This window comes from Calypte anna, chromosome 11, assembly GCF_003957555.1.
Source record: "Calypte anna isolate BGI_N300 chromosome 11, bCalAnn1_v1.p, whole genome shotgun sequence".
Taxonomy (NCBI): domain Eukaryota; kingdom Metazoa; phylum Chordata; class Aves; order Apodiformes; family Trochilidae; genus Calypte; species Calypte anna.
This window is the reverse complement of record NC_044257.1, coordinates 8,443,803-8,462,498: the sequence shown is the minus strand read 5'-3', so window position 1 is coordinate 8,462,498 and position 18,696 is coordinate 8,443,803.

The window sequence follows — 18,696 nt, the reverse complement described above, 5'->3', positions numbered from 1 at the left end:
AGAGGGTAAGGAGCAGAGAAGTGAAAGGTATGAATATAGTTTGAATTCATTGCTTGAGTGGGCAGAACATGAAAATTCAAAACATTCCAGCAGCCTATAGATGTAGGCAAACTCTTGGCTGTTCAGGCAACTGATTGTTCAATAAATGCAAACAGACAAAGCAAAGCATCACTGAACTTGAGAGATAAAGGTCCTAACAATAGAGGCCTTTTACAATGTGAGTCCAATTTTTGGTGCCTGTTTATAGAAGTAAAACCCAATTTGAGCAACTGGAGCATCAGCTTTTTACAGTGAAAGATAATTCAGTTGGAGCAACCAATGAGATCATGTAAGATCCTCTGAAAAAATCCTAAAATATATATCTCCATTTTGTTAATAAATATCTTGAATCTAAGCATTAAAACAATGTGACTTTAATGGTTTCTCCAACTCGTAGCTACATTCCTTGGTAGCAAGAGATCCCATGTGGGAATATTAAAATAAGACCTCCCCCCACACAGGCTGGGAGTGATGAAACATAACTTAGCAGCTTCAGCATACATCAGAGGATAGAGCTTGGTGTTAAAATATTCAAATAAGGAATTCAGCCCTCAGTGTTTCTGTACCCGTTGGTGTCCAAATTTTGAAACTGGTATTTAAACATTCTTATAAGTGCCAAGTTTCCATAAGTAAATATGAAATTGCATGTCAAAAGCTGGTAATCATGACCCAGTTTGTAGCTGGAAGTCTAAGTAGATAATTTAAAGCTGTGTTTTGGCTTAGTCCAAGGAAACCATCAAAATCTATCGTTGCTTTGTGAATCTTTGTGAAGTCAGCATGCTACAGGTAGGAGAGGGACCACGTGATACAGTAGCTTCTCATTTTTTGCTTCAGTAGACTCATTTTTTATTGAATACCAGAGTAAATATTTAAGCAAAACTAGTGTAAACTGCTGGCAGGTATGCCATGCTAAGTAACAGTCATTTACTTTTAAATAATTAAAAGTCAATATACAAGCATAGCATTCTTATTGCAGTGTGGCATGTGGTACACCACTCTGCCTACGTGTCACTTCAGAGCCTGATTTACTAACAAAACATTTATCCCTGCTTATTTTGAAAAAAATAAATAATATATTTCTGAAAAGCAGCCCTCTCCATTATATATGGTTGCAGGTATTTTGGCTACACATACCCCAGCTATTCCTGGGTAAGGCTGAACCTGCATTACTTCTGGGGCTGATAAGGAAAGCCCTGATTTCCCTTGCATGATGCATAGTGGAAGTGTCAGGATGGCTCTGATGGCATTTAATTAAATATTTGGCAGTGTTTAATTAATTAAATATTTAAACATTAAATACTAAATAGGATGTGATATCTGCTTAGTGGACATTATGTCTCAATAGCCATTAGTCATTAAATAGGACTCAAATTGGCCCTAGAAGACTCCCCTTAGCTAAGCAAGGTCTTAAGTACATGCACTTTTGGATCTTCATTAATAAGTAATAGAGGCCAATTCAGACTGTGTAGCAACACAGAGATCCCTATTAACAGAAATGTTAATGTCTCTGTTTGAGACCAAGCTCTCTAGCCCAGACAGCAGATGAGATGCTCAGAGCACAGGGGTGGGACACGGCCCCTTGGGTGATGTGCCGAGCAGCAGCGACCAGGAAAGCCCCCACCACAGCCACAGAACAGCCGGCACCACCTTTGCAGAGAAGGACAAAGGCACAGTGCTCAGATGCCTGTGGTCTCCCAACCCCACAATGTCTATATGGGACTTTTTTGGGTTAACTTCAGGGGATTTTAAATTAATTACACGGTTTAGTGTTTGCACACGCTTATGCTCTCTGCAAGATCCCTGGCTCTCCTGGGGAGATGTGTGCGGCCACCTCGGCATAAATGAGAATCAGGCTCTGTGCACTCACCCTCTGCCAGATTCCCACCAGCGTTGGCCAGGGATTGATCCAGGCAGACGTTACCACCTGCCAGTGCCAGACGTGTGCTCTTCCCTCAGCATCCGCAGAGCGGCTCACGCTGGAAACGCGGCACGTGATAAGGGCTTGGATGAAGGGAGGTCTATAAAAAAGAGGAGGGCTGATGCTTTGAAGATTTTTCTGTAAGATATTTTTAGCAAGGAAACAACATTTTACAGGCCCTTGTGGTTTTGAATTTGCTATTTCATTATACTCTATTCCCTAGACAGCTACTAATGGCAAACACTTCATACTTTTCATCTCAGTGATATTTTTGGTGAGATTTATAATTTTTACCATTAAATCTGAATGCTGCTCTCAAGTACACATTCACGGTTCCTTTCAGCCCTGCTTTGCTCAGCAGCAGTTTCACAGCCAGCACAGGCAGTGCCCAAGGGACTCCCTGGGGAGGGCGAATGATCCCGGTTCCCACCCTGCCAGCAACCCAGGGCTTTTCAGGGGCCAATAAACTGGTTGTAAATTAAAGCAACTCTCAAATAATTTTAAATTATGCTAAAGCCCTATTAAAACCCAGAGAGGGAATATCTAATCAGCTCAACGTTCCTTTTGTTTGGGGAACTGCTGTAACACACCACATGCCATCAGTGGGACATCTTGGAGGGGCAGTGGTGTCCAGCCAGCAGGACTGTTGGGTGCTCCTGCCCTGCACTTCTCCCTGGCTACAACATTCATACATCTTCCACACCTCCCAGGCTGCATACACACTCATAATCAGACTGTACTTGTAGTTTTTACTTGAAATATCGAGTTAGCTCTTGAGGGATTTGTGTCTGGTGACATATATATTGGTACTGAAGTCAGAGGTCACCTATTGCAAAAATCTTGTTGATAGGACAATTATGAAAAAGATCTGTGCTGGTTAGAAGACCCTCTAACTAGATTTGGTCTTCTTCCTTCAGCCTCACATTATCAACTCGTGGTTTCTCTCTGTTTTAGTGATCCAATCTTTCTTCTTTCTGAATTTCTCCCTTGGGAACTTTCTACACAGATATTTCAATATATCATGCTATTCTCTGCAGAAATCATTTGCTCAGTAAAAAGACTAGATTTTTTTTTTTAATTGTTACATTAGCAGTGTTCAATAGCAGCCACCATGCCCTCATCTACACCTAGCACAGGCTAGAAAGGGCTGGTACTGGATCAAAGCCATCTTCGGAGTGAATCAGTCCCTTCACCTTCATGTTTGCATCGCACACAGCTTCCAGGGCAGCTGGAACCAGCTTTGGAGCAAGGTGGCTTCCAGGAGCAGTGCTCCACAGAAAACATTACTACTATTTTGCAGACTCCAGCTACACGCTTCCTGTGTTTTAAGGAGTTGTCAGTAATGGGATAGGCACTATAAAGCAAGTGCTCCATCAAATATTAAGCAGCACAGTCACTTGCTGAATTACCAGCTAACTGCCAAATGCAGGTTTATTTTTCAGTTCTTGTTGCACAGTGTCGAGTTGTCAGGAGACACTGTCTGCAAAACACAAAACAAATACCTGTGCCATGTGCCCCAATAATTCAAACAACCTGCTCAGCATCCTCTGCCCATTCCACCTTCCAACGCAAAGCAAGGTGAGCACTGCTCTGCTCCCCGTGCTCCCACTTCCCTCTCCTGGTACCTTTGCATGCTTCTTGCGTGCTGTTAAAAGGCTTTTCATTTCCTGACAATTTATAAATATGCATTGGGCCTGAAGGATGAGGGTAAAGCAACTGCTGTTTCTTTTTTTAAAGAAAATTAAACATGACAAACTTAGTTATTCATGCAAACCATCCACCTGTTATCTCTGATTATGCAGGATCCAAATGGTGAAGCTGAGTGAATGAGTGCATTCATCAAAGTAAACTGTCAGAGGCAGGAACACTGGTTTTAACCTACCATACCTATTCTCTTTTGTACTTACGTTTCATCAGCCTCAAGAGGCAGTGCAGTTTCTTGGTACCAAGAGCACCTATTTCACTACTATCTCTATTTTAAGGGGATTAATTAGCCTCCAGAGAGTGGAGAAAAAACTCTGCATGTAGCACTCTCATGCTTTAAAACATCACTTCATCAGGATATTTTAAGCTTGCAGGCCAGACCATATGGTATTCAGGAAGAGAAGCTGGAAGCGCAGTGCACACACACATTCCTTCACACACCCAGTGCAGAAGGAGGTGAAGTGTTTGGTTAAGCCTCAGTGTGTGTGCAGATGTACACATGAACAGGGAAAATAAGCAGAAATAAACTTCACAAACTGAAAAGTGACAGGTTTATTTTCACCCATCCACCAACCTGCCCCACAGCAGCAGTGTTTTCACCTAGATTACATAAACTTGAGAAAACAAGAAAGCCTGAATTGTACTGCCTGCAGCAGGGCCCTAGCACAGGCAGCAGAAAGAGCACTGTTGTCCCTGCAATTACCATGGGGATTCAGGTGGAGCCACCCCACTGCCCCTCCAGGCATTGCTTTGTATGTCCTCTCCTTCAAATGGGTTGTTACACCAAAACACACAGTTCTTTCTTACTCATGTCAGCCTGTCCCTCCAGCAGCTTGCTGCCTGCTCCCACAGAAGGAAGTTCTGTTGAAGATAAAATCATTTCACACACACTTATTTGAAGCAGCTGACAGGGAAAAGACAGCATTTATCCAGGCAGTGCATCATGGTGCTGCCTACCACAAGCATAACCACGTGCCCTGTCATCTCAGCCTGAACCCCAGCAGCTCCCAGCACAAGCTCCAGCACACACTCAGGCTGAGAAGCCTGCACTACCCCAGCTCTGCACATGTAACTCTCACTGGTGTTTTTAAATACATTGTCTTTTTCTCAGAGTGCAAATGCCAATTACTGTTTAATGTGGCACACTTGCATTATCTGTGTAACATTTCCAAGTTAATTAATTGGTTACAAGTCTTCTTTGCTTCTTGCCCCACAAACATCAACAAAGGGGTGAACAGTACCTCCTGCCCAAGTGATGTTCAGGAGATCACAGAGGCCCCTTCATGTCCATCCTGCACTGCTCTTCACCACTGATCCCACTCATGCTGGTGTAAGCCAAGGACCAGAATTTTAGCTTTTGGTGGCACTCTCAATAGCCCTACAGTGCTGTGCCATGCCTGGGGGGGTCAAACTCCCCAGGGATTTTCAGGGTGGACTGGAGGGAAAAGAAGATTTTTTGCAGCTCGCAATCCCTTCTGTAACACTATAGGATGCTTTAGCACCAGGAGAAGCCACAGCACTCTCTCCACTGTGATTTACACTCTGGTTGAGTCAGTGTGACAGCAGGACTACTTAACGCTACCCTCCGCCCCCACTGTTACAGAGTTATGACTTTAAACACTGAATATGAATCAAGACTTTCCTTTCCATTCAAATCCTCCTTCTGCCCTTCTTATCTGACTCATTTCCAAGCTGCCCACTGACCTTCATGCTAATTGATCATTACTAATAGATAAGGGTAGTGCAGCTTTTGAACTGTACTTACTATGTGCTTTATACTTCTTGATTGGCACAGACTGCATTTTTTTGCCTGAAACTAAGATCATCTGAAATTAAATCAGAAGCTGGTGGACAAAGCTTTGAGAATAGCCCTGCATGCTGGAGTGAGCTGCCCTGCTGCTTCTTGCCTTACCTGCAATGACTGGAACAGCCCAAATCCAGAGGTGGGGATTTGCAGGAGGGCGGGTGAGAGGGGGAGAGTCAGTGAGGCTCTTCTCTAACACCACACATGGCATATTGGTGTCACCAAGTCCTTTCACTCACCCCCCCACCCCCACTGCCTCCCCCAGGAAGGGGTCTGGGATCACTGCTCGGAGTGTGAGCACTTCCCAAAGGCTGCAGTGCTGTGAAGCTGCTGTCTCAGGAAGCACCCAGCTCTCTGAGCAATGTCTGCCTTTGGATACAGTGAACTGCAAAGAATTTAAGTGACTTGTCAGGAGTTATCAGGAGAGCCTGAGGTGCAGCTCAGAACACAGTTGTTGCCCATAGCCTCCTCTGCAGCTATCAGATAATGCCAGCCCTGTGTTGCACTAATACTGAAGAGCACATTTCATACACAAATGGATTATTACTGGAATCTTATAGATAAAGCCATTTATCTTCTGAGGCCCTTGGGAGTCTGAGTAGTTAATACATATCACAGCAGAAAGATATATAAAGCACTCAATACAAAGACACAGTGAGAAGCATGGACAGAAGTGCTGAAAGGGAGAGAAGAATCAGAGCAGGAAAGCAAACCTGCAGGAGATGAGGTTCAGCAGAGGTGCATGCAAGTTGACCAGATAAACCAGGTCTCCAAGGACTTTCAGGTGAGATTTTCAAAAGTATCAATATGAGCTAAAACCTCCAGTTATTCAGACACCAATTTCCTTAGAAACTTTATCAATGATACAGCAAGAATCAGTCCTTATCATCAGATTTACACATGCATGGGCACAGTTGCAGGTGGAAGTAGGTGCTGGTGACTCAGGACCATACCATGCAGGTGTTTGTACATCTGCCTCTTTATCCAGCCACAGTGACAAAAATAAGAGCAGAAATCCCAATGCCCCATTTTCACCAGCACTCATACCCTGGTGATGAGCACTCTAAGAACCCATTTCAGGCAGAATAGAAAATTAATGAGGGAATAAAAGAGGTTGAGTCACACATCTTACATCTCAAATATGCCTTGCACAAATCAGCCGTGATGAATTGTTGTATGAAGTCTGGGTAAGGCTCCTTGCTGGCCAGAATACAGATAAAGCATGTGTGGGTCTCTCACATGTTAAACAGAGCTCATTAATGGAAAGATGCTTTTTATCCTTTTAATTCTGACCACATCATTCACTCGTCATCTTATTTAGACCCTATTTTTCCCAAGACGGGCAGGTGATATGATTGCATTGGCCTTGATACAACCACAGCTCACACTCTGCTTGACAGCCCAGCAGCAGTGACCAGAGCTTTTGTGCCCGTGCAGCTGGGAGAGCCAAGTGCCTGCACACAGAGATCCCAACCCATCAAACCCACAAGGCTGGTAGAAAAACAAAACCAGGCAACTTTCAGTCCATGAATATACATCTCATTCAAAGCAAAAAGGAGGCTCTCCAGCAGTAATGCCAAACACGCAGATTAATGACAATGCTTTGCCTGTGAAAATGGCCTTGCTGAGTCCAAACACGTTCTCCCGAGATGCCAGATTTGTAAGTTAGCAAAAATGTTGAGCTGTCTGTTTGCTTTAAACAATTATGTCAGCTCTGCAAGTAAAATATGTTCCGTCGTCTGACCTCCCCATGCTGCTAGATAGGGCAGCATTTGGTTGTCTCTTGCTTTAACACAGACATCAGAGGACAGCTGGAGAGTTTTCCCAGGAAAAGCAGGGTACAGCTAACAAGGGAAGAGGCAGAGAGACCAAAGGTAGTAATGGGCTCTTGCACCGATGTAATTTAACACCTGCTGCATCACAGCAAAGCCCTAGTGCCCCAACTGAGGTGCAAGATCTGGTCAGGTGAGAGTTTAAGTCTTAAGTTCCAAGTAAAAAGCCACATATTTTGAGCAGGCAGCCCTTTAAACAAATAATGTCTGGTCCCACGCTCTATTAAAAATCAAGCCCTAAAACCAGACAAGATGAAGGAGGCTATTATTGCTGCTCTCACTTCTCTCCCCCGAAGGGGAGTTGCTGCAGAAAGAGAGATTAAATGATTTATCCCAGGTCATAGTAGAAATCTGTGGCAGAACTGGGAATTACAGAGGCTCCCCTGGGTGCCTGCCCAGTACATTAAGCACAAACTCAACTTTCTTCTCTGTAGCACCAAGTCAGAGGCCAGGTCAGACATTTTCCCTGCTAGAACAGCTTGTCAGCACCTGGCACTGCGCTGCTGAGCCGAAAAACACTCACTGTCAGTGGTGAGGGCAGAGCAGCAATATTTATATCAGAGCTAATGGAGGCAAACACTGATCACTTCCTTATGATTTACACCAAACACACCATAGCCAAGCTCAGCAGGAGGACCTGGTCCCTCCCTACCTTTCCAGAGGATGCTCAGCAGTGCCTAGAGGCACCAGCACCATGATGGGATGGAATTAAAACTAGAGCCACCCAGCCAGCGAGTCTCCTCAGGCAAGTGTTAGTTTGAGTTTTTCCCCCCTTCAGTAAAATGAATCACACAAATGTAGTTTACATGAAGGCTGAAACTTGAAGTAAGAACACACGAGGCTCCCAGCCTGGAGGACACAGGAGCATTGATCTGACAAGCTGGGCTATGGCAAGAGCTGTGGGTGAACTGCAATGGAAATAAAACTAAGGGGCAATTTAGTGCTGGTGCTAGCACATACACATATCCCAGAGATTTCATAGCCATTATCTACAGAGCCCATTCTGGCATGTGGAAGATGAGGTTTGAGAAAGCCAGAAACATTCTGGGATTATGTTTAAAAGGCTGGTTACATCATAATTGTAAACAAATTGGAGGGGGTAGGGAAACTGAGATGGCCTCCCCCTGGGAGCCCCCAGGCCACACAGCCCCTGGACATACAGTATCTCACCTCATGAACACTCAGGCTGCTCTGTGGGTCTTTGCTGTTCAGAGCTCCCTGTCCTGTAAAAGAAACCTTCTGCATCTTTCAACTACCAACCCATACAAATAGCTTCTCACACTGCAAGTGCATATAAAGCCAATAGCTATCTTGGCTCAAATATGGGAAAAAAATACCATGCACACAAGAAGACACAGTTGTTACAGAAGTATTTCCCACATTATAATCACATGCAGAGACAACATAAATGTGTAAGAAATCCAAAAGCTATGACACTTTTGTCTCCGATGTTTCTACTTCCAAGCTAGCTGCAGATGAGAGGACAACACAGCTTGTTCTTTCCCATATTCAGATACAGCTCAGCATCAAAAAAAAAAAAAAAAAAAAATTCTTTCAGAGTAATCACAGTCCAGGAGAATACATCTAATTCCCTCTAAAATAATTTGGAGCTTCACTGGGTAGAAAATTGCTATTTCTGCTCCAATGCCAGAGAATTCCATTTTTAATTATAGAAATTTCTGTTATGCACAATTATATATTCTTTCATATTCTCTCTCACTCTTAGTTCAAACATACTATTAGCTCTTTAAACTACTGCTATGCCTCAAGCAGACACAGGTCACTCCTGCTGCAGAGTAATGCTGATGTTCATGCCTCCTGAATCAACTCAGACCAAGTAACAGAGAATGAAGCATCTTTTTGGTGTGTTCCAGGACACGTTAGCCAAACAGTCAAAAACTGTTTGGATGTAAGCTTCAGTCAGATGTAATTAGAACAGAAAAATGGAAACAATCTTCTCAAGAGAGAATATATATGGACTGATAATGCCTTGTAGAGACACCATGAGCTAAGGACCAAATTCAGTGAGCAGCTGAGAAAAGCCACATGAATATCCACAGCAGAAGTCAGTGAAAAATGACACTTTGCTACTGTCTGTGTTCATAAGAACTGGAAATAAAGGAATAAATTCTCAAATCCCAAACCAATAAACACAGAATTATCTTCATACAATAATTAATCATCCTGTAGAATTTAGCAGCTGAATGAAAATAATCAACCCATTTCTAAAGAGGTAATTATTCAGAGCAATGGCTGGAGATTTGCAGCCCAAATTTGTCCTGGTCAGATGAGAGACTCCAAACACACAGGAGTTGGTCAAGACCCGCATCCTGGGGATTTGTGTTTGTAAAGATACAGAGATGATAAATCAGTTGCTTTAAACAGCTGCATTAAACAGATTGTCTCCTTAAGTTTAGTACCTGCTTTTTCAGTTCCAGCAGGAATTTAGTACCTTTGCTGATCAGAATTGATAACTTTAATTGGCAGTTCAGAGTTAGGTGCAAGGTGCGTTGACACTAATGAAAATTAGTTGCTTAATTTGCCAGCCACACAGGGGACCATGCCAAGGAAGGTGATGGGAAAGCAGAGGCAAGCTGCAGCTCTTTGCAGCCCTTCCTTGGGGCACAGAGGGATGGGATGTGGGGTGACGCAGACAGGCAGAGGGAGGACATGCAGGCAGGTGCCTGGGGATGCCCACAAGCCCAGGCAGCAACCATACAACCATGTGAGAGGGCAAAAGAGCACAGAGAAGTTGCTCAGGGGCAAGCACAGGGGAGAGCTGTGTGGTTACCTTCTGCCCAGGAGGCTCAGAGCACATGGGACATGCAGGAGGACCTGGGAAATGTGGGACCCCAGCACTGTGCCACACAGCCAGGCTGCCCCCTGAGCATCTGGGGGCACAAAGTGCACAAAGCAGGTCCCTTGCTCCTCTGAGAGGAAACTTTTCTTCGTTGCTGACGAAACATAAACCACAGCAAGAGAGGAGGTGCACCTGCCTGCACCAGGGCAGTCTAGCAGTCAGCTCCCTGTGGCTGGGACACCCACCCCATCACACCAGAGACCACCACTGGTGTCTGCTCCAACAGCAGCCTCCACCCACCAAATCAAGCATATGCATCAAATCCCCTGGTATCTTCCAATTAAGCTCTTTTGGTAGAGTTTAAATTCAAACACAGCCACCATGCAGGCACATTTGAAGTCCTCACTAGCCAGCAACTGAAGGGTCCAGACTGGCCCTGTTTCCTTTGAAGCATGTCTGCTGGCTGTAGGTTTCTATAGTGCTCACTTGCAATTACAGCTCTTTTCAACTTTTCTCTCTCTCTCTCTCACTTTTTTTTTTTTTTAATTTAGAAAGATTGAGAGGAATTAAAAAGTCCTCATCAATCAGATTTATCAAATAAAACTGCAGAGGTAGGGCCAGCTGCAGCTACACATGTTAAACTCAGCTGCAGATATGAAAGGAAAGGCTGTAATTCATAGTTAGGGTACTTAGCTTTTTGAGGGTTTAGCAGCAAAGCTAATCCCATTGCTATACCCCTAAATGTAGAGTCCTAGCCCTGAGATAGCTGAAGGCATCCAAGGATTGGTCCCTGTGTACACAGAACTTGATTCTTTATCCTGTGAAAGGTGCTATCTGTGCTGTCCTTGCTGTCTGGACACCCTCCTTCACATACTGCTGTGATTTCCCTGTTCTTTGGGCCTTGAAGGGCTTGAGAATAATTTTGTTTCTTTGTCCTTGGACAACACATGTGGCCAGCCAGCATGGTTACATCATTTACCTAAGAGTATGCCTAAGTTACTCTGGTCACAAGAGGTCAAAAAAAAGAAGAAAATAAGTGCAAAACTTCTCATTGATTTACAAGGGTCAGTATCTTATCAGCCTTACCAAGTTTTACAGGGGTCAACTGCTGCTGAACACTATTAGCTGAGTGACACTGTAGCCAAAAAAATTCAAAAGCCTGTAACATTCCCAGATGGTCACCCAAGGGTCTTCAGGTGGGGATGGGAAGTGTGTTGAAGGGAGAAGAATCTGAAAAGGATGATAAGGAATAGATATCATAGGAATGGATAAAGTCAGAGGTAGAGGAGTCTTCCCTCTTCTGCATCAAGTTACTGTTATTACCATGTAACCCCCTTGAGCAGTTCTAGGACACAAGCAGTGCCTGTGATTCTCCTGCAGGCTCTGCTGGCCGCTAATTTGCAAGGTCCCTGCTCACCACCTCCCTTCTGCAGTGATGAAGCATCAGGGGAGCACTCAGAAACCACAGGCACCCTCTCCTCTCCCTCTGCTTTTCCACCCTGCTCTCTGAATGGGCAGCTCCCTGCAGAGAACATGCCAGCTGTCAGTGACACTTGCAAATAGCAGTCCTATTCCTCTGAAAAACCCTGAGAAACTCAGGGACATAGCCGTGCCTGCGCATAAGGCACACAGGGACACAGAAGTGTAGAGAGGCTGCATGATTTCCTCATAATTATTTTACCAGAAAGGTTGCAAAAACTGAGAAGGGATAAGGGGTTTTCTTACCACACCTGATGCACACAGGCTCTGTCCTGGCCGCTGCTGCACCACAGCATCCGTGGAAATGCTTTCTGACATAAAACACCACAGCCTGCCTTTATACAGATGTTACAACGTTGAACAACATTTTGTGCAGAAAGATAAGAGCATGACATTCATTTTCCCTGCTGCTCACCCCAGCAGCTTTGCCCTACAGTGGGGCTGGCCTGAGGAACTGGCACTCTGAGAGCGCTCCTGTACCCCCAAACCACCACCCTGTTCCTCCAGGCCAGCAATGCTCCTCCAGTTTGTTCCCAGCAAAGCTGCTTTCCACAAACACAGGTTCTTCAGCACCAACTCAACTTCTTTAGCAGAGGTTTCCAGGCTGCATTTCAAATAGTAAAGGTTTCAGTCACTGCTTGCTTCCGAAATTGAGCTGGTTTCTTAGGCTACTGCCAGACCCTTGTGTCCTCCAACAGTCTCCATCTGCTGGTTTTTTAGACAAGCAGCTCCTGCAAGGACAAAATATATGGAGTTAAATAAGATACGCTTCATCTTTTTTTTCTCTCAGCAAAACTCAGCAATTTGAGAGATATTTTGTAAATTCAGATTTGTGATTATTATTTTTCACACTATGGCTACCACAGTGACCATAGAGAATTTATTGAGGTAATAATGTATTTAAATAGCCAATTTTTAAAAAAGTGGAACCATTGCAATGGATTAACATTCAAATCATTAATATTCAAGCATATTAAGTCACTTAAAGGATTTTTGTGTGTGTACGCACATTTTGGGGTGTATTATCTTCATAATACGTGAGGAGAAGATATGCTTTACTGTTGACAGTTAGCACATTTTCTTTATTGCTTTTCATTTCATTATGAGTAAAAGTGTTATTTGTCCACACAGCCTTCCTTAGGATGAATGCCATCATTTCTGTTTGCAGAGGCAACCAAAAATTAAAGGAAATATTTTAGATGTCATCATTAAATATCAAAAATTGATTTTAAGTAATTACTAGTACTCTGGCACGTATGCATTTTATTCAGAAAATCCCTGTTAAAAATATTTGTCAGGGGATATTCAAATTTATTATGTAGAACAACACAGCATTAACATGCTAGCTTCTGTTTCATGCTTTGGTTCATAGCAACAAAGATACCAATGGGAAATCATTAAACAAATATGCAATTTTTTTTGCAGCATAACAGGTCTGTGTTTGGTATCACTTGAAAAAAACTCACCGAGCTCAAACTGACAGAAAAAAAAAAAATGCAACGAGCAGGCAAAGTATAGCAACATTATAAATGTTAACAGATTTCAGAAACTGATTTTATGTTAATTCAGATGTTAATGTTGTCCGAGGCTGCTGAAAGGAGCACGGGGCTGCTGGAGGAGGGAGCGAGCCCAGGGAACACAAAGGGATGCCTCTGGGTGAGTGTGTGTGGGGGGGCAGTTTTATTAATTATATTTCCTTCAGAGCCCTAACAATAACATGTCAGTAATCCACGCATTCTGTACTTAATTGACATTAATGATTTGGCTGGTTCCTGGTCCTCTCTGGGAGCCTCCCCACGCCGTGAGAATCCCGGCCATCTTGCGTTCCTCCAGCCCCGCCGCACAGCCCCAATTAACTCAATGAGCGCGGGGGCTGATGAGCTGCTCCCCCCTCTCCACGGCTCCCTTCTCCCAGACAGGTCCCAGCCGGACGTCTTCCAAGCTGCTCTCCACATCCCTGAAGGAGAACACAACCCCCGACACAACCCAGCACAAAGGGTTCCATTCATGTTCCCCCCACACCCTGGAAAGGTGCCTGCCCCACACCCGCGGCTGCCACCGGCCCTGCTGGGCAGAGGTGGAGGTGGAAGAGATCCGTCCAGTTCCCCTCGGACACCAGCAGCTGAGGGAAAGTCAGGGATTTTTCTCATGCTGGTGGGCAACAGGTGCCAGAACACACCCAGCCATGACAACCCAGCATCCCACGTGCCTGCAGCTGCCCTCCAGATGATGCCCTGTCTGCAGGCACCCAGAGTCATGGACACAATTATAAGCAGTGAACTGACACCTCTCAAACTACCCTCTGCCTGGGTTGCTCTGGTACCCATAGCCCAGCTGCCAGCCAGCAGTGTGTCCCAGACTCCTGCAATTTACCTCCTCTGGAGCTGAACCTTTTGGTGACATCAGTCCCAGGAAACATGGGTTCTGCTCAGGCAGGCTGCTGGGGAGCAAAGTCCACTTGGCATCAGGATGATCCAAACCCACTAATGCTGCTAGCACACCCCAGCCTTTTTGCCTCCAGCAGGCAGCCCATGGAAGCCCCAGGAGGACCCTGTCACCGTACCATAGTTCAAGAGACCATGCAAATTACAGCAATGACAAATCCAGTTTGTTCTGGGCTACTCTTAGCCCCTACTCAGTCTCTTTCAATGCCAGACTTACATGATGGCTGCCAGTGCTACACCAGCAGTTCCTTCTTCCCCTCTTGCTTCCCACCTTTCAGCCAGCTCAGAGGCCGTGCTGTCACTTCTCCAGGGGGCCCACCAAGCACAGAGCAGACTGCTGAGCCTGTGCCTCTCCTTCACATGGACAATCAGCACCCTGTGCAAGTCCTTTTTCTTCTTACCTTACAGGAGTCAAACCTTCTTGAAGTTGTCCAATGGAGAAAGCCTACAGACGGAAAGGCATTGAAAAATATAAAAGAAAACAAAACCCAAACAAACCACAAAAAACACCCCCCGTGAGTCCATTTTTTTTAGGAAATTATGGTAAAAAAAAATGTAGCTTGCTGTCACTGTCAGCAAATACATTCCTCTATTAGGTGGTGTTGGAATCAGCCATCCAGCAGGAACACCTCTCCCACTCCCAGCAGAACAGGGTGGCCCAGGCAGTGAAACATTCAAGGAATTGTTCTGTTGCCACTTCTCAGGGGAAAACATTTGCTCAAAAACAGTCAGATGAGTTTGGAGTGATCTATAGGGCACTTTGTTATGTTAATGACTGTTACCAACTGTCTCTTCTTTATATTAAAGTGTTGACTCATTGTCAGTTGGGGCGAGACAAGACAGCTTGCTTGTGCCTTGCAGTCCTTTTGCACTTACCCAAACTACTCATGTGAAGACACTTTAATATGAAGAGACACTGTCTGTGGCTATTATTAATCTCCACACTGAAGCCCAGAATACTAATAAAGCCACACAATAACCTAACCTTTCCTTGGTGCATTCTTCATTCTGCAAGATTTTGGCCAAAATTAAAACATTTTTCATTAATCTCACAAGCCTGTGGCTGACAAACAGACTTCCCAAACAAAGATATAAAAATGTTTTCACTTTCCCTCTACTATGCCCAAATAACATCATCGTCATTCTGAAATAGGTAAGAGAGAATGCTTCCTGCAAGCCCAGAAACATCAGCTTTATAAACATCAGAAAGCAAGGTTTGGCACATCTGGTTGAGATGAGAGAGCAACTTGTTTATTCACTGACCAACTTTAAACTGAAATGTAACTGCCAAACCTTGCTGTGAACTGTATAGCCCAAATAGCACGATGACATCTGGTCATCTTGGAAGATGAATTTTGGGGTAAAAAGAAAGAAAAAAAAATCGAAATAAATTTAAAAAAAAAAGTTCTTTTAATTCCCTCAGTATTTCTTAACATACAGAAAAACTGGGCTGAGGTGCTGAGCTGCAGAGGCTGGCAGACTGGTAGAGTACCACCCCAAAAAATCCAAACAGCTTCCATGGAATTATAAAATAAAACACCATATTATTTTCTGTCTGATGTTGTTACTCTGGGATTTGGTCCAAGAATGCCCAAACCATTCATCCTAGTTACATGCAGAGTACGCAATAGGTGTGTTCATGTAACTGGAGCCTGAACATGATAACCTGGCACATCACAGCTGTCCCTGCTTCTTTTCCCCTGTGGCAGGGGAGAACCTAAACCCTTTCCTACACAGCTTTATTACATCTTTACTGTCATTGCAGTGAGTGTACAAGTTACTCTGGAAATTTTTGCTCAGAAATCCTGACCGTACTGAAAATAAAAGAATCAGCCTCTGTCAGAAGAAAATACAACACACCAACACACTTCTAGTACTGGGAAAATCATGTCTGTGGCATGGTCTTTAACTGGGTGACTTTTCAGAAAATATTTAGACTTGTTGCTTTTTGTTGTCAGGAAATTTGTTTAGCTCATGACTGAACCCAGTATCATTTCAGTTTCAAGGAATTTTACTGTATACAGTTTGTAAAAAACCCAAACATTTGATCCTTTGATTTTGCCTTTATAGCTTAAGAATCCATTAACATATGTGGTTGAATACTTTTTTAAACAAAGTGAAGCCCAACTGAAATATTGCCAGAGACACATTAAGAGCATTTAGATCTAGAGAACCATTTCCCCACCACAGCCCCTGTCTCTAAGCTTACAAGCTCCTCCTCTTTTCCAGGGTTCACAGAAATTTAAGAAAGCCACTAAACCCTTATTTCTCTAGCCAAGCCCAAATCAGACACATGACATTTGAGTCTGATAATATAGCCCAGGAAAACATGCTGATAAAGGAAATATTTCCCCCTCCAATGAAGAGAAGGTTTTGCCAGGCAACCACAGGCTCTTCTCCATCCCAGAGCACCTGTGGCAGAGAATAGTCACCAGTCAGCAGAAGTAAGGCTTCAGTCTCATGCCAAGGAGTAGGGGTTTTTTTCACACCCCTTACATGTTGGTGAAAGTGTTCTCAGTTCAAACAAGCAGGTATTTAAGAACTGAAATGCCTCGGAAGAGGAAGGACAGTTCTACTCAGCTAACATCCACCAGTCAAAGGAAAGTTAGGGTGAGGCTCTGCACAATCATTTTTCCTTATATCCCAGGTGATCACAGATCCTAACCCAAACAGAAACAGGCCTTTCATTTATTTCTTCCTTGAAGCCCTGCTGAAACACCAAAAACCAGTACATTACAAAATACATTTTTCTTTTTACTTGTTATACAAGAGCCCATTCAGCTCAGTAAAACAAAACCAGCTTGCAAATATATGCAGTTCCTATAGGCAGTCTGCTCCTCTGAATTGCCAGCAGCTGCAGGACTAAAGCCCCCTGGGATCAGAAAGATTTTCCTTCCTTCCTTGATAGCCATTTGATCTCATTTGCCCTCAGTCTGCAGTTTTAAAAACCCTGCTTCTATTCAGTCTACAAAGAGTACTGTGTTTCTTTTTATAATCTCAAATCCACTGTAAACAGAAATAAAAAGCTTCGTATACAAACTTACCCTCTTGTAGTTAGCTTGAACTGATTATTTCTAGACTGAAAGGAGACAGATTCATAGAATCATAGAATCTGCTGGGTTGGAAGGGACCTCTGAGATCATCAAGTCCAACCCTTGCTCCACTACTGCCACAGTTACCAGCCCATGGCACTGAGTGCCACATCCAGTCTCTTTTTAAATATCTCCAGGGATGGAGAATCCACTAAATCCCTGGGCAGCCCATTCCAATGTCTGATCATCCTCTCCATAAAGAAATTCTTTCTAATATCCAACCTAAACCTCCCCTGGCACAACTTGAGACCGTGCCCCCTTGTCTTGCTGAGAGTTGCCTGGGAAAAGAGCCCAACCCCCCCCTGGCTCCAACCTCCTTTCAGGTAGTTCTAGAGAGTGATGAGGTCTCCCCTGAGCCTCCTCTTCTCCAGGCTGAACAACCCCAGCTCCCTCAGCCTCACCTCATAGGACTTGTGCTCGAGTCCCTTCACCAGCCTGGTTGCCCTCCTTTGGACCTGCTCCAGGACCTCAATCTCCTTCCTGAACTGAGGGGCCCAGAACTGGACACAGTACTACAGGTGTGGCCTCACCAGGGCTGAGGACAGGGGCAGAATCCCTTCCCTGGACCTGCTGGCTATGCTGTTCCTGATCCAGGCCAGGATGCCATTGGCCTTCTTGGCCACCTGGGCACACTGCCGGCTCATGTTCAGCTTCCTGTCAATCCAAACTCCAAGGTCCCTTTCTGTCTGGCTGCTCTCCAGCCACTCTGTGCCCAGCCTGTAGTGCTGCTTGGGGTTGTTGTGGCCAAAGTGCAGGACCGTGCCTGCACAGCAGGACTATTCAACACTTGGCCATGTTGAACCTCATCGTGTTGGAATCAGCCCAACTCTCCAACCTGTCCAGGTCCCACTGCAGAGCCCTCTTGCCTTCCAGCTGATTGACACTCTCTCCCAGCTTAGTGTCATCTGCAAACTTGCTGATGATGGACTCAATCCCCTCATCTAAGTAATCTATAAAGATATTAAACAGAACTGGGCCCACCACTGATCCCTGGGGGACACCACAGCCGCCAACTGGATGCAGCACCATTCGCCACCACTCTCTGGGCCCGGCCCTCCAGCCAGTTCCTAACCCAGCACCCCTGTCTAAGCTGTGGGTTAATGAGCTCTTCTGCCACCTCCCTCATCACACTTGGGTGGATCCCATCTGGTCCCATAGATTTGTGGGGATCCAAACAGCTCAGTAGGTCACTGACTGTGTCCTTCTGGATTACAGGGGGGCTGTTCAGATTCTTGTTTCTTTCTACAAGCTCCAGAAACCAGCTGTCCTCAGGACAACCTGTCTTACTGTTGAAAACTGAAGCAAAGAAGGTTTTAAATACCTCAGCCTTTTCTTCATCTTTAATAATTATATTCCTGCCCATGTCCAGTAGAGAATGGAGGTTTTCGCTGCCCCTCCCTTTGCTATTGATGTATCTGTAGAAGGACTTTTTGCTGTCCTTCACAGAGGTGGCAAGATTCAGTTCAAGTTGTGCCTTTGTCTCTTTAATTTTCTTTCTACACAACCTAACTACATTCCTAAATTCTTACTGAGTAGTTAGCCCTTTTTTCCACAATCGGTGGGCTCTCTTCTTTACCCTAATTT